This window comes from Lithobates pipiens, unplaced genomic scaffold (assembly GCF_037356315.1).
Source record: "Lithobates pipiens isolate NorthernLeopardFrog02 unplaced genomic scaffold, aLitPip1_a1.2 Scaffold_35, whole genome shotgun sequence".
Taxonomy (NCBI): domain Eukaryota; kingdom Metazoa; phylum Chordata; class Amphibia; order Anura; family Ranidae; genus Lithobates; species Lithobates pipiens.
Genome location: NW_027507811.1, coordinates 9,984,840 through 10,000,493, shown reverse-complemented (window position 1 = coordinate 10,000,493; position 15,654 = coordinate 9,984,840). Strand labels below are relative to the sequence as shown.

The 15,654-nt window shown below is 47.3% G+C and overlaps 1 pseudogene across 1 annotated transcript in view; it reads right to left on the bottom strand.

The window, feature by feature from the left end:
• LOC143955477 (uncharacterized) overlaps positions 1-5,888 on the bottom strand; it is a 34,305-nt pseudogene extending 28,417 nt beyond the window's left edge. The window contains exons 1-5 of the transcript XR_013269806.1: positions 5,686-5,888; positions 2,510-2,704; positions 2,228-2,428; positions 1,957-2,151; positions 1,639-1,866 (exon numbers count right to left, since the gene is read on the bottom strand). The product of XR_013269806.1 is annotated as an uncharacterized LOC143955477 (transcript). The remainder of the gene's footprint in view (positions 1-1,638; positions 1,867-1,956; positions 2,152-2,227; positions 2,429-2,509; positions 2,705-5,685) is intronic.
• Positions 5,889-15,654: the final 9,766 nt, after the last annotated feature.

Genomic DNA, 15,654 nt, shown 5'->3' with positions numbered 1-15,654 from the left:
TTATTAGGTGGCTCCATCATAATGTCCTGGTGCAGTTCCTTATGTTCTTCAGAAAGCTCCTTCATCACACCGTGCTCCTTATCCTCCTCTTTATACTCTTCTTTACCAACAATATTATCATCCCAAGGTTTCCATTCTGAATATAAAATAAGACATTGTTGGAGAATTCTGAACCCAATAGTCAGGGCTACAGGCCTGGTGGTCATGATTCTGTTGTCCTCAGCTTCTCCAACCTTCTTGGGAATCTTCTGAACCCAACAGCCAGGGCTACAGGCCTGGTGGTCATGATTCTGTTGTCCTCAGCTTCTCCAACCTTCTTGGGAATCTTCTGAACCCAACAGCCAGGGCTACAGGCCTGGTGGTCATGGTTCTCTTTCTCTCCAGCTTATCCAACCTTGTTGGGAATCTTCTGAACCCAACAGTCAGGGCTACAGGCATGATGGTCATGGTCTTTTTGCCCCCAGGATTCCCAACCTTGTTGGGAATATTCTAAACCCTACAGTCAGGGCTACAGGCATGGTGGTCATGGTCGTGTTGCCCTCAGCTTCTCCAACTTTGTTGTGAATCTTCTGAACCCAAGAGTTAGGGCTACAGGCCTGGTGGTCATGGTCTTGTTGCCCCCAGGTTCTCTCACCTTGTTGGGGATCTTCTGAACCCAACAGTCAGGGCTACAGGTCTGGTGGTCATGGTCATGTTTTCCTCAGCTTCTCCAACCTTGTTTGGAATCTTCTGAACCCAACAGTCAGGGTTACAGTCATGGTGGTCATGGTCTTGTTGCCCCCAGGTTGAACAACCTTGTTGGGAATCTTCTGAACCCAACAGTCAGGGCTACAGGCCTGGTGGTCATGGTTCTGTTTCCCTCCAGCTTATCCAACCTTGTTGGGAATCTTCTGAGCCCAACAGTCAGGGCTACAGGCCTGGTGGTCATAGTTCTGTTTCCCTCCAGCTTATCCAACCTTGTTGGGAATCTTCTGAGCCCAACAGTCAGGGCTACAGACCTGGTGGTCATGGTTCTGTTTCCCTCCAGCTTATCCAACCTTGTTGGGGATCTTCTGAACCCAACAGTCAGGGCTACAGGTCTGGTGGTCATGGTCATGTTTTCCTCAGCTTCTCCAACCTTGTTTGGAATCTTCTGAACCCAACAGTCAGGGTTACAGTCCTGGTGGTCATGGTCTTGTTTCCCTCAGCTTCTCCAACCTTGTTGGGAGTCAATTAAGGAGAATATGTGGATATGGGAAAGGTATGGTTTGTTATGTGGGAACTAGTAAGAGAGGCTCTGGGTTATCTTGCTCCAAGTGAGCCGGTTATGGCTGAATAATGGGACTGTATTCTGGAAAAGTAGAGTTTTGGAGATCCAGAGAGATAGGTAAGTGGGTTTGGCTGATATTGATGAGGGGTGTGTCATATGCTAATCAGCTTATTTGCATAAATTATCAAAATTAGTTACAAATATACATACTGTATCCTTAAATGTCAATTATTTAGCACTTTCCTCTTTGTTAAAGCACCACATATATGGGTTGAATAGACTCGGATGATATTTTGAAGCACAAAGTGGTGTGGATTCTTCTACAACATTCATTGTAGGAAACGTGCTTGTGTATAAATCATAACTACCAAATATCATTCATAATCTACCTGACCATGCTGTATGTAGTTGTGATCTTCTTGTGTGGAATCCGGGGAATACAGAGGACGGGGACATCTCTCTGGTGGGTTGCTGTAGCTGAATGACTCCACCATGGTGTCCTGGTACAGATCTTTGTGTTCTTTTTGAAATTCTGACTCCTCCGTCACCCCATCCTCATCATCCTCCTCTTTTATCTCTTCTTTAGTATCAACGTTAGAATCTCTCAGGATTCCACTCTGAATATATAATAAAAAATGACATCAATGGTAACAATGCAGATAATGTACAGATCCTAATGATACTATCAATGATTGTTCCTCATCTACCTGATGATGGTCGGGGATGGTGTGACCTTCCTGTGTGGAATCCCGGGAATACAGAGGATGGGGACATTCTCTGTTACTTGTTGGCCCCATGATGTTCTTGTAGAAATCATTGTCTTTTTCAGAAAACCCCTTGATCACTCCATACTTTTCATCCTCCTCTTTAACATCAATATTATAATCCTTCAGGTTTCCACTCTAAAATGTATAATAAATAATTTAAGACGCAATCTTGTGTATAAATTATAACTATCAGTGATTGTTCCTCATCTACCTGATGATGGTGGGGGATGGTGTGATCTTCCTGTGTGGAATACAGAGGACGGGGACATCTCTCTGGTGGGTTCCTGGTATTAAGTGGCTCCATTGTGACATCCTTGTGTCCTTCTGAAAACTCCTTCATCACTCCATACTCTTCATCCTCCTCTTTAAACTCTTTTTTAACATCAATATTATCATCCCCAAGGTTTTCACTCTGGATATATATAAATAAATTAATTGTAACAAACATGCTTTCTTTTTAAATCATTACTACCAATAACTGTTATTCATCTACCTGATGATGGTGGGGGATGATGTGACCTTCCTGTGGGGAATCCCAGGAATACAGATGATGGGGGTATATCTCTGGTGGGTTCCTGTTACTAGGTGGCTCCATCATATTCCTGTGTCCATCCATCACACCATACTCATCATCTTTCTCCTGATACTCTTCATCAATACCAATATTATTATCCATGATGCTTCCTTTCTGAATATATAATACAACATTCATTGTAACACATATGCTTGTATGAAAGCCATAACCAGGAGATCAGTACTCTTTGGTCATGTCAGTTCCTGAAGAAGATTGCAGAAGGCATTGCAGCTTTGTGTTCCTGTACTGTGTCCCATATCCTGTTCTGTAGTGAGAAGACGGGATCACAGAAGGAACCACAAAGCTCTGTGGAGGACCGAGAGATCGGCACTCCCTGGCTATGTTGGTTCCTAAGACTTCATTAGGCATTAGAGCTCTGTGTTCCCGTAATGTGCCCCTCTACCGTGCCCTGTAGTAATGAGTAGATCATAAGCAGGGCTGGACTGGGACAAAAATTTGGCCCTGGACTTCATCCTGACCGGCCCACTTTAATTTTGAGTGTCCCCAACAGCGTCCCCCTTACATCAGAGTGTCCCCAACAGCATCCAATTTACATCAGAGTGTCCCCAACAGTGCCCCCCTTACATCAAAGAGTCCCCAACAGCATCCAATTTACATCAGAGTGTCCCCAACAGTGCCCCCCTTACATCAAAGAGTCCCAATCAGCAGCTCCTTTCACAGAGAGTTCCAATCAGCAGCCCCCTTCACTTCAGTGTGTCCCCACCAACAGCTCCCTTCACATCAGTGTGTCCCCACCAGCAGCTCCCTTAACATCAGTGTTACATAGTTACATAGTTAGTCAGATTGAAAAAAGACACATGTCCATCCGGTTCAACCAAAAAAAAAAAAATATATATATATATATATATATATATATATATATATATATATATATAATAATATCATACAATCCCATATACCCAATTCTATACCCACAGTTGATCCAGAGGAAGGCAAAAAAAAAACCAGCAGAGCACTGTGTCCCCATCAGAAGTCCCTTTACATCAGTGTGTCCCCATCAGAAGCCCCCTTCACATCAGTGTGTCCCCATCAGAAGCCCCCTTCACATCAGAGTGTCCCCATCAGAAGCCCCCTTCACATCAGAGTGTCCCCATCAGAAGCCCCCTTCACATCAGAGTGTCCCCATCAGCAGCCCCTTCACATCAGAGTCCCCCCATCAGAAGCCCCCTCACATCAGAAGTCCCCCCACATCAGTGTGTCCCCATCAGAAGCCCCTTCACATCAGAGTCCCCCCATCAGAAGTCCCCGCACATCAGTGTGTCCCCATCAGAAGCCCCCTTCACATCAGTGTGTCCCCATTAGAAGCCCCCTTCACATCAGTGTGTCCCCATTAGAAGCCCCTTTCACATCAGTGTGTACCCATTAGAAGCCCCCTTCACATCAGTGTGTCCCCATTAGAAGCCCCTTTCACATCAGTGTGTACCCATTAGAAGCCCCCTTCACATCAGTGTGTCCCCATTAGAAGCCCCCTTCACATCAGTGTGTCCCCATTAGAAGCCCCCTTCACATCAGTGTGTCCCCATTAGAAGCCCCCTTCACATCAGTGTGTCCCCATCAGAAGCCCCCTTCACATCAGTGTTTCCCCATCAGCAGCCCCCTTCACATCAGTGTGTCCCCATTAGAAGCCCCCTTCACATCAGTGTGTCCCCATCAGAAGCCCCCTTCACATCAGTGTTTCCCCATCAGCAGCCCCCTTCACATCAGTGTGTCCCCATCAGAAGCCCCCTTCACATCAGTGCTTCCCCATCAGCAGCCCCCTTCACATCAGTGTTTCCCCATCAGAAGCCCCCTTCACATCAGTGTTTCCCCATCAGAAGCCCCCTTCACATCAGTGCTTCCCCATCAGCAGCCCCCTTCACATCAGTGTTTCCCCATCAGAAGCCCCCTTCACATCAGTGCTTCCCCATCAGAAGCCCCCTTCACATCAGTGCTTCCCAATCAGAAGCCCCCTTCACATCAGTGTGTCCCCATCAGCAGCCCCATTCACATCAGTGTGTCCCCACCAGCAGCCCCATTCACATGAGAGTCCCCATCAGAAGCCCCCTTCACATCAGAGAGCTCCAACCAGTAGCCCTCTTCACATCAGTGTGTCCCCCTCCCACGTGTACTCACAGTTTTGAAGGCAGCTTCTCGTTCCTCTCTCCAGTCATGTGATAACAAGTGATAAGGGGAGAGAGGAAGGAAAGTCTGCCGGCTGTCTATCTCCCCCTGCAGGCTGGAGGGAACAGAAAGCCTAATGCTCTCTCCAGCAAGTGACGGAAGCTGCTCCTCCTGACAGGAGTAAAATCGCAATCATTCACTGTCAGAGAGGAGCGGCTTCAGGACTGCACCTGACTGGCCCACTGAGCCATCGGCCCACCGGGAAACTCTGGTAGTCCTGATGGCCAGTACATGCCTGATCATAAGTAGGAGCCATGGGGCTCTGTGGAGGACCAGGAGATCAGTACTCCTTGGTCATGTCAGTTCCTGAAGAAGACTTCAGAAAGCATTGCAGCTTTGTGTTCCTGTACTGTGTCCCATATCCTGTTCTGTAGTGAGAAGACGGGATCAGCAGGAGTAACCACAAAGCTCTGTGGAGGACTGGGAGATCGGCACTCCCTGGTCATCTTGGCTCCCTAAGACTTCAGTAGGCATTAGAGCTCTGTGTTCCCGTAATATGTCCCTCTACTGTGTCCTGTAGTAATAAGTAGATCATAAGTAGGAGCCACGGAGCTCTGTGGAGGACCAGGAGATCGGCACTCCCCGGTCGTGTCGGTTTCTGAAGAAGACTTCCGCCTTCATCGAAACTCCGTTCAGAGATGTAAGAATTTACCTTTACAGGCAAAACTTTTACTTGGGTTTGACGTTTGGGCAAATCTTTCTTATATTTTAGTTCAGTTCAATAAGGGGAATAGTCTGAAGTCTGATGAAAAACTGAGAGCGATTTAAACACTTTGGGCAGATAAATAGTATATTTATTTGTCTGTGTGTACATCAGACTGAGAAGAGGGACATTTAAAGTGGAAAGATGGACAGAGCAATTTGGATCTCAATAAGAGAGAAGGACGTAAACCTATGATAAAATATTATCGTACCTCCTCTGTTGCCAATTCCAGCGATGTCTTCTCTCTACTTCCTCCTATTTCACCTCTCGCCAAGAACTTCCTGTCTGTATCTTTACATACTTCCTGTGTGTACCTGACATCACTTCCTGTCTTCCATAGAGACTTCCTGTCTGGGTAGAAGGGAGATCACCACCTTGTGGAACTCAGAGGAACTGCAGTCTCCAGAAACGTCTCGTAGTGTGAACACGGCCTTGTGCTGTTTGTGTATGTAGTGTATATCCTTATAGATGGAGTCATCTCCACTTCCACCAAGGGAGGGGGATATAAATATATGTCTGCTAAGGATGAGTGCAGGGATTTTGGTTTAGCAGATTTTGCAGTGAAATTACTGATTTTGCAGCCTCTAATTTTCCATGTAGAGATACTTAGGTAAAAGGTGTGTGGCGGATGACATTTGGGATGTAAATTTCGTTTTTTGGCCTCAGAATAGTAAAGGTTCTGAGGGTTAATTGTGTAGGTTGGCTTTAACACCAGTCTGGCCAGGCTATGTTTGGAAGTTCTGCCTGGTCGTGTGGACGTTGAGGTGCACATGACAGGCTAGAACCAAGTCTGGTTGGATGTTTGAGTATCGGCCTTTTCGGAGCGAATCAGTGGGCGTGCCGGGCCCGCTGAGGAGTCTGGTAAGGGGTACTTAAAGGGGTGTGGGTCACGTGTTTGGGGTCCCCGAGTTGTTCGAGAGACCCGTGTGGTCTGTTCTAGTTCCGGGACCGGGGTGGTCACGGGTGTGTTCGACATCCCACAACATGTTTCTGTCAGTGGCCCCTGATAGACCTGCTTGGTCTGGGGTAGGGATCCGTCTGTTCCAGAGTCTCAGAACCTGCTGGTCCGAGTCACAGTAACTGAGGGAGGATTCAAAGTGTCTGGGTGTGCTCTCGCGCTTGGAGGGACACCGCAGCTTATGGAAGTGACCGGGGGAGGACTCTTCGGAGGAGGGCCGGCAAGTGGCATCCTGAGAAGTGCCTGGTTACTGAGTTGAGGAGGACATTGACAAATCCATACTTTTCCAGTACCACTGAGGAGACGGGAAATGTTCCAGGTACGGTTGGAAAAAGGTTCCCGTTTGCCCTTAAGTTGTTTGTTCAAGTTTTAGTCAACGTGCTGACTGCCATGATCTCTGGCTAGAGATCTGTTCAGCCTTGAAGTACTCAGCTGCTAGTGGCTACTCTCTGGGTGGAAATAGAGACTTTGCTAGACCTGCAGTTCAAGGTGCCTGAGTTCTTCACCCGTGCCCTCTGTTCCCTAAGAGACTGTGTTATTGAAAGTTCTACTGCAGAATAAAACCTTTTTGAAAGGACTTCATCTGTGTCAGTGTACAAGTCGTTGGGTATCAATCCTGGGAACCTCTAGAAGTGGAGGAGCAGGCCGAGAGAAGGTAACCGGTAAGCCCATTAAGTCAAGGCTGCCCTGCAACGGGTTATGGCCGCTATAGGTGTTTTGAGAAGAATGCTCTACTGTGATAAAGCCTTCCCATGAACTACTAGCAGACAGCACATGTGGTGCGTAACACGGTAACACTATAGTAGATGGTCAGTGGGGTACAGGGAACAGAGGACTGAGCAGCAGAGAATCAGCAGAGCTGGTGGATCGGAGCAGGAGAAACTAACAGATGTCACACGTGATCAGCAGTGTAAAAGCAATATAACAGGGGATAAGAGAGGAGGATAAGCAAACCAGAGGATCAACAGAGCTGGGGGACCGAAGCAAGAGAAACTAGCAGATGTCAGATGCGGGGAGCAGCATGGGAGCATTATAGCAGGAGGTAAGAGAGGAGGATCAGCAGAGCTGGGGGACCAGAACAGGAGAAACTAGCAGATGTCACATGCGGTGAGCAGCATAGGAGCATTATAGCAGGAGGTAAGAGAGGAGGATCAGCAGAGCAGGGGGACCAGAGCAGGAGAAACTAGCAGATGTCACATGTGGTGAGCATCATGGGAGCATTATAGCAGGAGGTAAGAGAGGAGGATCAGCAGAGCTGGGAGACCAGAGCAAGAGAAGCTAGCAGATGCCACATGTGGGGAGCAGCGTGGGAGCAATATAGCAGGAGGTAAGAGAGGAGGATCAGCAGAGCAGGGGGACTGGAGCAGGAGAAACTAGCAGATGTCACATGTGGTGAGCAGCATGGGAGCATTATAGCAGGAGGTAAGAGAGGAGGATCAGCAGAGCTGGTGGACCAGAGCAAGAGAAGCTAGCAGATGCCACATGTGGGGAGCAGTGTGGGAGCAATATAGCAGGGAGTGAGAGGAGGATTAGCAAACCAGAGGACCAGCAGAGCCGGGGGTCCGGAGCAAGAGAAACTAGCAGATGTCACATGTAGTGAGCAGCATGGGAGCAAGATAACGGGAAGTGACAGAGGAGGATCAGCAAACCAGAGGATCAGCAGAGCTGGGGGGCTGGAGCAGCAGAAACGAGTAGATGTCACACATGGTGAGCAGCGTGGGTAGACATGTGCAATTAGTCTTGATCCGAATACGAATTAGGACAAATTGTTGGTTACTCGGATACATCCAAATCTCTGAATGAAAAAGTAATGAATTTCGTTGAAATTTGTTTCATTTATTCATTCGAATTTGAAAATAGGAAAATAATTAGAATTCGAAATTGGTCGAAAAACGATCGATCCAAATTCTGTGTGAAGAAATAGCTGGTTGTTAAGGACACGGGCTGGGAACCCCTCCGCACGCGTCCGTAAAAACTGATGACTCATCATCTGTCAGCGGGCTTCACCACAGACAGATGAAAGTGAAGATAAAGAATGCCGGCATTGCCCGGCCTTAGAAAAAAAATGTTTAAAAAAAAAAAAAAACGGCGTGGGGTCCCCTTCAGTCCATACCAAGCCCCTTTGGGTCTGGCATGGATTTTGGGGGGAACCCCAAAACGAAATTTCTAGAAAAACAGCGTGGGGTCCCCCCAAGATCCATAACAGACCCTTATCTGAGCTGGCAGGTCGGATAAAGAATGCTGGCATTGCCCAGCAATAGAAAAATGTTAAAAAAAATTGCGTGGGGGTCCCCCAGTCCATGCCAGGGCCTTTGGGTCTGGCATGGATTTTAAGGGGAACACCATGTAAAAATTTTAAGAAAAAACGGCGTGCCACCCCCCCCCCCCCAAGATCCATAACAGACCCTTATCTGAGCATGCAGCCTGGCAGGTCCCCCCTCCTGAACCATACCAAGCCACATGCCTCTAAACATGGGGGGGTACCATGTTGATGAGGACAAGGGCCTCATCCCCACAACTGTGGCCGGTGGTTGTGGGGGTATGCGGGCGGGGGGAGAGCTTACTGGAATCTGGATGCCCCCTTTAACAAGGTGGACTCCAGATCCCATCCCCCCCCCATCTGAATGGGTATTGGGTACATCATATTCCTACCCGTTCACAAAAAAAAGTGTCAAAAATGTATAAAATCACACACAGTACAAATCCTTTATTTAAAAAAAAAAAAGTTTCCCCCGATGTAGATCCATCGTCCATCACGCCAATCGCTGCAACCAAAAAATAAAAATAAATGCCGATCCAGAAGCCCTCTGACTACCGCAGGCTCCTCTGTTTGACAGGTGAAGGGCGGGGCCACCTGTCTACATCACCTGGTGGCACCACCCCCTTCTGACATCACGGACTGGCGCATGCTGGGTCAGAAGGGCGGTGCCACCAAGTAATGTAGACCTGGTTTTATCTTTCGGTAGCGGTAGGCGGCATGACTGACGACGGATCCACATCGGGACACTATTTTTGATTTTTTTTTAAATAAAACATTTGTCAAAAAAAAAAGTCTCTGTGTTTTTATTACTTTTTTGACACATTTTTTGGGTGAATGGGTAGGAGTACTATGCACCCGATACTCATTCACATGGGGGGGGGCGGTATCTGGGGGCCACCTTGGTAAAGGGGCCTTCCAGATTCCAATAAGCCCCCTACCTTCTGACCGATCTGAATTCTATTCGTTCTGAAATTTTTAGAAAACAAAACAAATTTTAATGAGAAAAGAAATTAAATTGAAAGAAAACGAAACTTAAACTAAGCGCATTCCGAAACCCAAACTAAACAGATTTCATGACAAAATGAAATTAGTAACAGAATGAATCTATCCGAAACTAAACACATTTTTCCGTTCTGCACATGTATAAGTGGAAGCAATATAGTGGAAGGTAAGTGGGGACTGGAGAGAGAAGAGAATCAGCAGAGCTGGGGGTTACTACTGAGTGAGGGATCAGCAGAGCTGGGGGTTACTACTGAGTGAGGGATTAGCAGAGCTGGGGGTTACTACTAAGTGAGGGATTAGCAGAGCTGGGGGTTACTACTGAGTGAGGGATCAGCAGAGCTGGGGGTTACTACTGAGTGAGGGATCAGCAGAGCTGGGGGTTACTACTGAGTGAGGGATCAGCAGAGCTGGGGGTTACTACTGAGTGGGGAATCAGCAGAGCTGGGGGTTACTACTGAGTGGGGAATCAGCAGAGCTGGGGGTTACTACTGAGTGAGGGATCAGCAGAGCTGGGGGTTACTACTGAGTGAGGGATCAGCAGAGCTGGGTTTTACTACTGAGTGGGGAATCAGCAGAGCTGGGGGTTATTACTGAGTGGGGAATCAGCAGAGCTGGCGGTTACTATTGAGTGAGGGAACAGCAGAGCTGGGGGTTACTACTGAGTGGGGAATCAGCAGAGCTGGGTTTTACAACTGAGTCAGGGATCAGCAGAGCTGGGGGTTACTACTGAGTGAGGGATCAGCAGAGCTGGGGGTTACTACTGAGTGGGGAATCAGCAGAGCTGGGGGTTACTACTGAGTGGGGAATCAGCAGAGCTGGGGGTTACTACTGAGTGAGGGATCAGCAGAGCTGGGGGTTACTACTGAGTGAGGGATCAGCAGAGCTGGGTTTTACTACTGAGTGGGGAATCAGCAGAGCTGGGGGTTATTACTGAGTGGGGAATCAGCAGAGCTGGCGGTTACTATTGAGTGAGGGAACAGCAGAGCTGGGGGTTACTACTGAGTGGGGAATCAGCAGAGCTGGGTTTTACAACTGAGTCAGGGATCAGCAGAGCTGGGGGCTACTACTGAGTGGGGAATCAGCAGAGCGGGGGTTGCTACTGAGTGGGGGAATCAGCAGAGCGGGGGTTGCTACTGAGTGGGGAATCAGCAGAGCTGGGGGTCACTACTGAGCGGAGGATCAGCAGTGCTGGCTGTTACTACTGAGTGGGGAATCAGCAGAGCTGGGGGTTACTACTGAGTGGGGAATCAGCAGAGCTGGGGATTTCTACTGAGTGAGGGATCAGCAGAGCTGGGGGTTACTACTGAGTGGGGAATCAGCAGAGCTGGGGGTTACTACTGAGTGGGGAATCAGCAGAGCTGGGGGTTACTACTGAGTGGGGAATCAGCAGAGCTGGGGGTTACTACTGAGTGGGGAATCAGCAGAGCTGGGGGTTACTACTGAGTGGGGAATCAGCAGAGCTGGGGGTTACTACTGAGCAGGAGAAAGTAGCAGATGTCACGTGTGGTGCGCAGCATGGGAGCAATATAGCGGGAGGTGAGAGAGGAGGGGGGTCAGCAAACCAGAGGATCAGCAGAGCTAGGGGTTACTACTGGGGGGGGGGACTCAGCAAAGATGGAGGTACTACTGAGTGGACATCAGGAGAGCTGGTGGTACTGCAAGGGATCCACTAAACAGGGGTACTAATGATCTGGGGATCTGCTGAGTAGGGGTACTATTGGGCCTCTTTAAAACAAAAAGACGAGGACACCGGCGGCCAGCTTCCTGGCCCGCCGCTCAACAACCCAGCTAGTCTTCACACAGAATTAGAAATCGCTCGATCGTCTTTCGACCAATCCGAATCCTAATCGTTCTAAAAAGTTGGAACTCGTTAGGAAATGAGTAAATTAAGCAAATTTTAATGAAAACTAAACTAAAAATTTAACTAAGAAAGAAACAAATTCCATAACGAAAATTGGGGGGGGTAGAGATAGTTCCCCAAACTGGTCTCTACCATGAGAGTAAGGACCATCTCGGTACCAATGGGACAATGTACACGTAATGGATATAAAAAATTTATTTTATTTTACACAGTATATATATATATATATATATATATATATATATATATATATATATATATAATATATAAAATAAAAAGAAACAAAACCTAAATTTTCAATAATCAAGACAGAACAATATATAAAACCAAAGGGTGTTTAGGCAGTTGTGTAGATACTTAATGTCCTCCTGATGAAGCGGTCTTAGACCGCGAAACATGTAGAGCAGTGGTCCTCAACCCTGTCCTCAGGGCCCACTAACAGGCCAGGTTTGCAAGATAACTGAAATACATCATGCATCTCCCCCAAGGTAATACATAAAACCTGGCCTGTTAAGTGGGCCCTGAGGACAGGGTTGAGGATCACTGCTCTACATGTTTCGCGGTCTAAGACCACTTCATCAGGAGGATGAAATCTACGTAACAGATTATACAAAACAATCACAGTTCCAAAAAAAAAAAAAAACACAATTGTATATAAATGTAGTAGTAGGGGAAAAAAACACATTTACAGTATCTCACAAAAGTAAGTACACCCCGCACATGTTTGTAAATCTTTTCTTCTATCTTTTCATGTGACAACACTGAAGAAATGACACTTGTCTACAATGTAAAGTAGTGAGTGTACAGCTTGTATAACAGTGTAAATTTGGCGTCCCCCCTCAAAATAACTCAACACACAGCCGTTAATGTCTAAACCGCTGGCAACAAAAACTAGTATACCCCCAAGTGAAAATGTCCAAATTGGACCCAATTAGCCATTTTCCCTCCCCCGGTGTCATGTGACTCGTTGGTGTTACAAGGTCTCAGGTGGGAATGGGGAGCAGGTGTGTTAAATTTGGTGTTATCACTCTCACTCTCTCATGTCTAAACCGCTGGCAACAAAAAGTGAGTACACGCCCCTAAGTGAAAATGTCCAAATTGGGCCCAAAGTGTCAATATTTTGTGTGGCCGCCATTATTTTCCAGCACTGCCTTAACCCTCTTGGGAATGGAGGTCACCAGAGCTTCACAGGTCACCACTGGAGTCCTCTTCCCCTCCTGCATGACGACATCACAGAGCTGGTGGATGTTGGAGACCTTGCGCTCCTCCACCTTCCATTTGAGGATGTCCCACAGATGATCAATAGGGTTTAGGTCTGGAGACATGCTTGGCCAATCCATCACCTTTACCCTCAGCTTCTTTAGCAAGGCAGTGGTCATCTTGGGGGTGTGTTTGGGGTGGTTATCATGTTGGAATACTGCCCTGCGGCCCGGTCTCTGAAGGGGGGGGGGGATCATGCTCTGCTTCAGTATGTCACAGTACATGTTGGCATTCATGGTTCCCTCAATGATCTGTAGCCCCCCAGTGCCGGCAGCACTCATGCAGCCCCAGACCATGACACCCCCACCACCATGCCTGACTGTAGACAAGACACACTTGTCTTTGTCCTCCTCACCTGGTTGCCCCCACACACCATATGACCCAAATACGTTTATCTTGGTCTCATCAGACCACAGGACATGGTTCCAGTAATCCATCTCCTTAGCCTGCTTGTCTTCAGCAAACTGTTTGTGGTCTTTCTTGTGCATCATCTTTAGAAGAGGCTTCCTTCTGGGACGACAGCCATGCAGACCAATTTGATGCAGTGTGCGGCGTATGGTCTGAGCACTGACAGGCTGACCCCCCATCCCTACAACCTCTGCAGCAATGCAGGCAGCACTCATACATCTATTTCCCAAAGACAACCTCTGGATATGACGCTGAGCACGTGACCTCAACTTCTTTGGTGGACCATGGTGAGGCCTGTTCTGAGCGGAACCCGCCCTGTTATACCGCTGTATGATCTTGGCCACCGTGCTGCAGCTCAGTTTTGGGGTCTTGGCAATCTTCTTATAGCCTAGGCCATCTTTATGTAGAGCAACAATTCTTTTTTTCAGATCCTCAGAGAGTTCTTTGCCATGAGGTGCCATGTTGAACTTCCAGTGACCAGTATGAGAGAGTGAGAGCGATAACACTAAATTTAACCACACCTGCTCCCCATTCACACCTGAGACCTTGTAACACTAACGAGTCACATGACACCGGGGGAGGGGGGAGAGAAAATGGCTATCCAAACAAAAGAACCCGCTGCTCCAGGTGAGACAGGAAGCCTAATGATATCACAGGCGACGATCAACACCGAAGAAATGGCTGCACTCCAAGATCCCTCAAAATTCTTATTTAATAAACAAAAACTCCAAGTGTTACAGACAGTTCAAATGGCAGACGACGCGTTTCACGCAATAAACAGGTGCGCTTGTAAATTGCGGCTAATTGGGCCCCAATTTGGACATTTTCACTTCGGGGTGTACTGACTTTTGTTGCCAGCGGTTTAGACATGAATGGCTGTGTGTTGAGTTATTTTGAGGGGGACGGCAAATTTTACACTGTTATACAAGCTGTACACTCACTACTTTACATTGTAGACAAGTGTCATTTCTTCAGTGTTGTCACATGAAAGGATAGAAGAAAAGATTTACAAAAATGTGAGGGGTGTACTAACTTTTGTGAGATACTGTATATGTATATATATATATATATACACAGTGCAGGCAGTGTAGAATATATAATAAAGTGCAGGCAGTGTAGAATATATATACTGTGCAGTCAGTGTAGAATATATATATATATATATATATATATATATATATATATATATATACACACACACACACAGTGCAGGCAGTGTAGAATATATATACAGTGCAGGCAGTGTAGAAATATATACACAGTGCAGTCAGTATAGAATATATATATATATATATACACACACACACACACACACACACACACACACACACAGTGCAGGCAGTGCAGAATATATAATATAGTGCAGGCAGTGTAGAAATATATATACAGTGCAGTCAGTATAGAATATATATATATACAGTGCAGGCAGTGTAGAATATATATATATACAGTGCAGTCAGTACACACGGTCGGACTTTCCGACAGGAAATGTGCGATCGGAATTTCCGACACACAAGATTTGAGATCTGGATCTTCGAAATTTTCCCGACAACAAAATCCGCACTGGCTATTGAACTTCCTTTTTTCTCGGCTCGTCGTACGTGTTGCAACGTCACCGCGTTCTTGACGTTTGGCATTTCCGACAACATTTGTGCGACCGTCTGTATGCAAGAGAAGTTTGAGCCAACATCCGTCGGAAAATAAACCCAGGATTTTGTGGTCGGAATGTCCGATCGCGTGTACGGGGCAAAAGAGTGGGAGCAATATAGTGGAAGGTAAGCGGGGACTGGAGAGAGAAGAGGATCAGCAGAGTTGGGGGTTACTAATGAGTGAGGGATCAGTAGAGCTGGGGGGGGGGGAGGTTACTACTGAGCAGGAGAAACTAGAAGATGTCATGTGTGGTGCGCAGCATGGGAGGCAATATATCGGGAGGTGAAAAGGGGAGGATCAGCAGAGCTGAGGTTTATTACTGAGCAGGGGGATCAGCAGAGCTGGGGTTTATTACTGAGCAGGGGGATCAGCAGAGCTGGGGTTTATTACTGAGCAGGGGATCAGCAGAGCTGGGGTTTATTACTGAGCAGGGGATCAGCAGAGCTGGGGTTTATTACTGAGCAGGGGATCAGCAGAGCTGGGGTTTATTACTGAGCAGGGGATCAGCAGAGCTGGGGTTTATTACTGAGCAGGGGATCAGCAGAGCTGGGGTTTATTACTGAGCAGGGGATCAGCAGAGCTGGGGTTTATTACTGAGCAGGGGATCAGCAGAGCTGGGGTTTACTACTGTAATGGCACCCCTAATATAAAGGGGGTTAACGCCGTTTACGATGTTCCCTCTCCTAGACACACATCCACTCGCTACCAATATCCACAGCTAAACGACCCTTTCCTATAGGAGCCGACCCCTCTGGCAAAAAGACGAGACGCACTCTGTCTC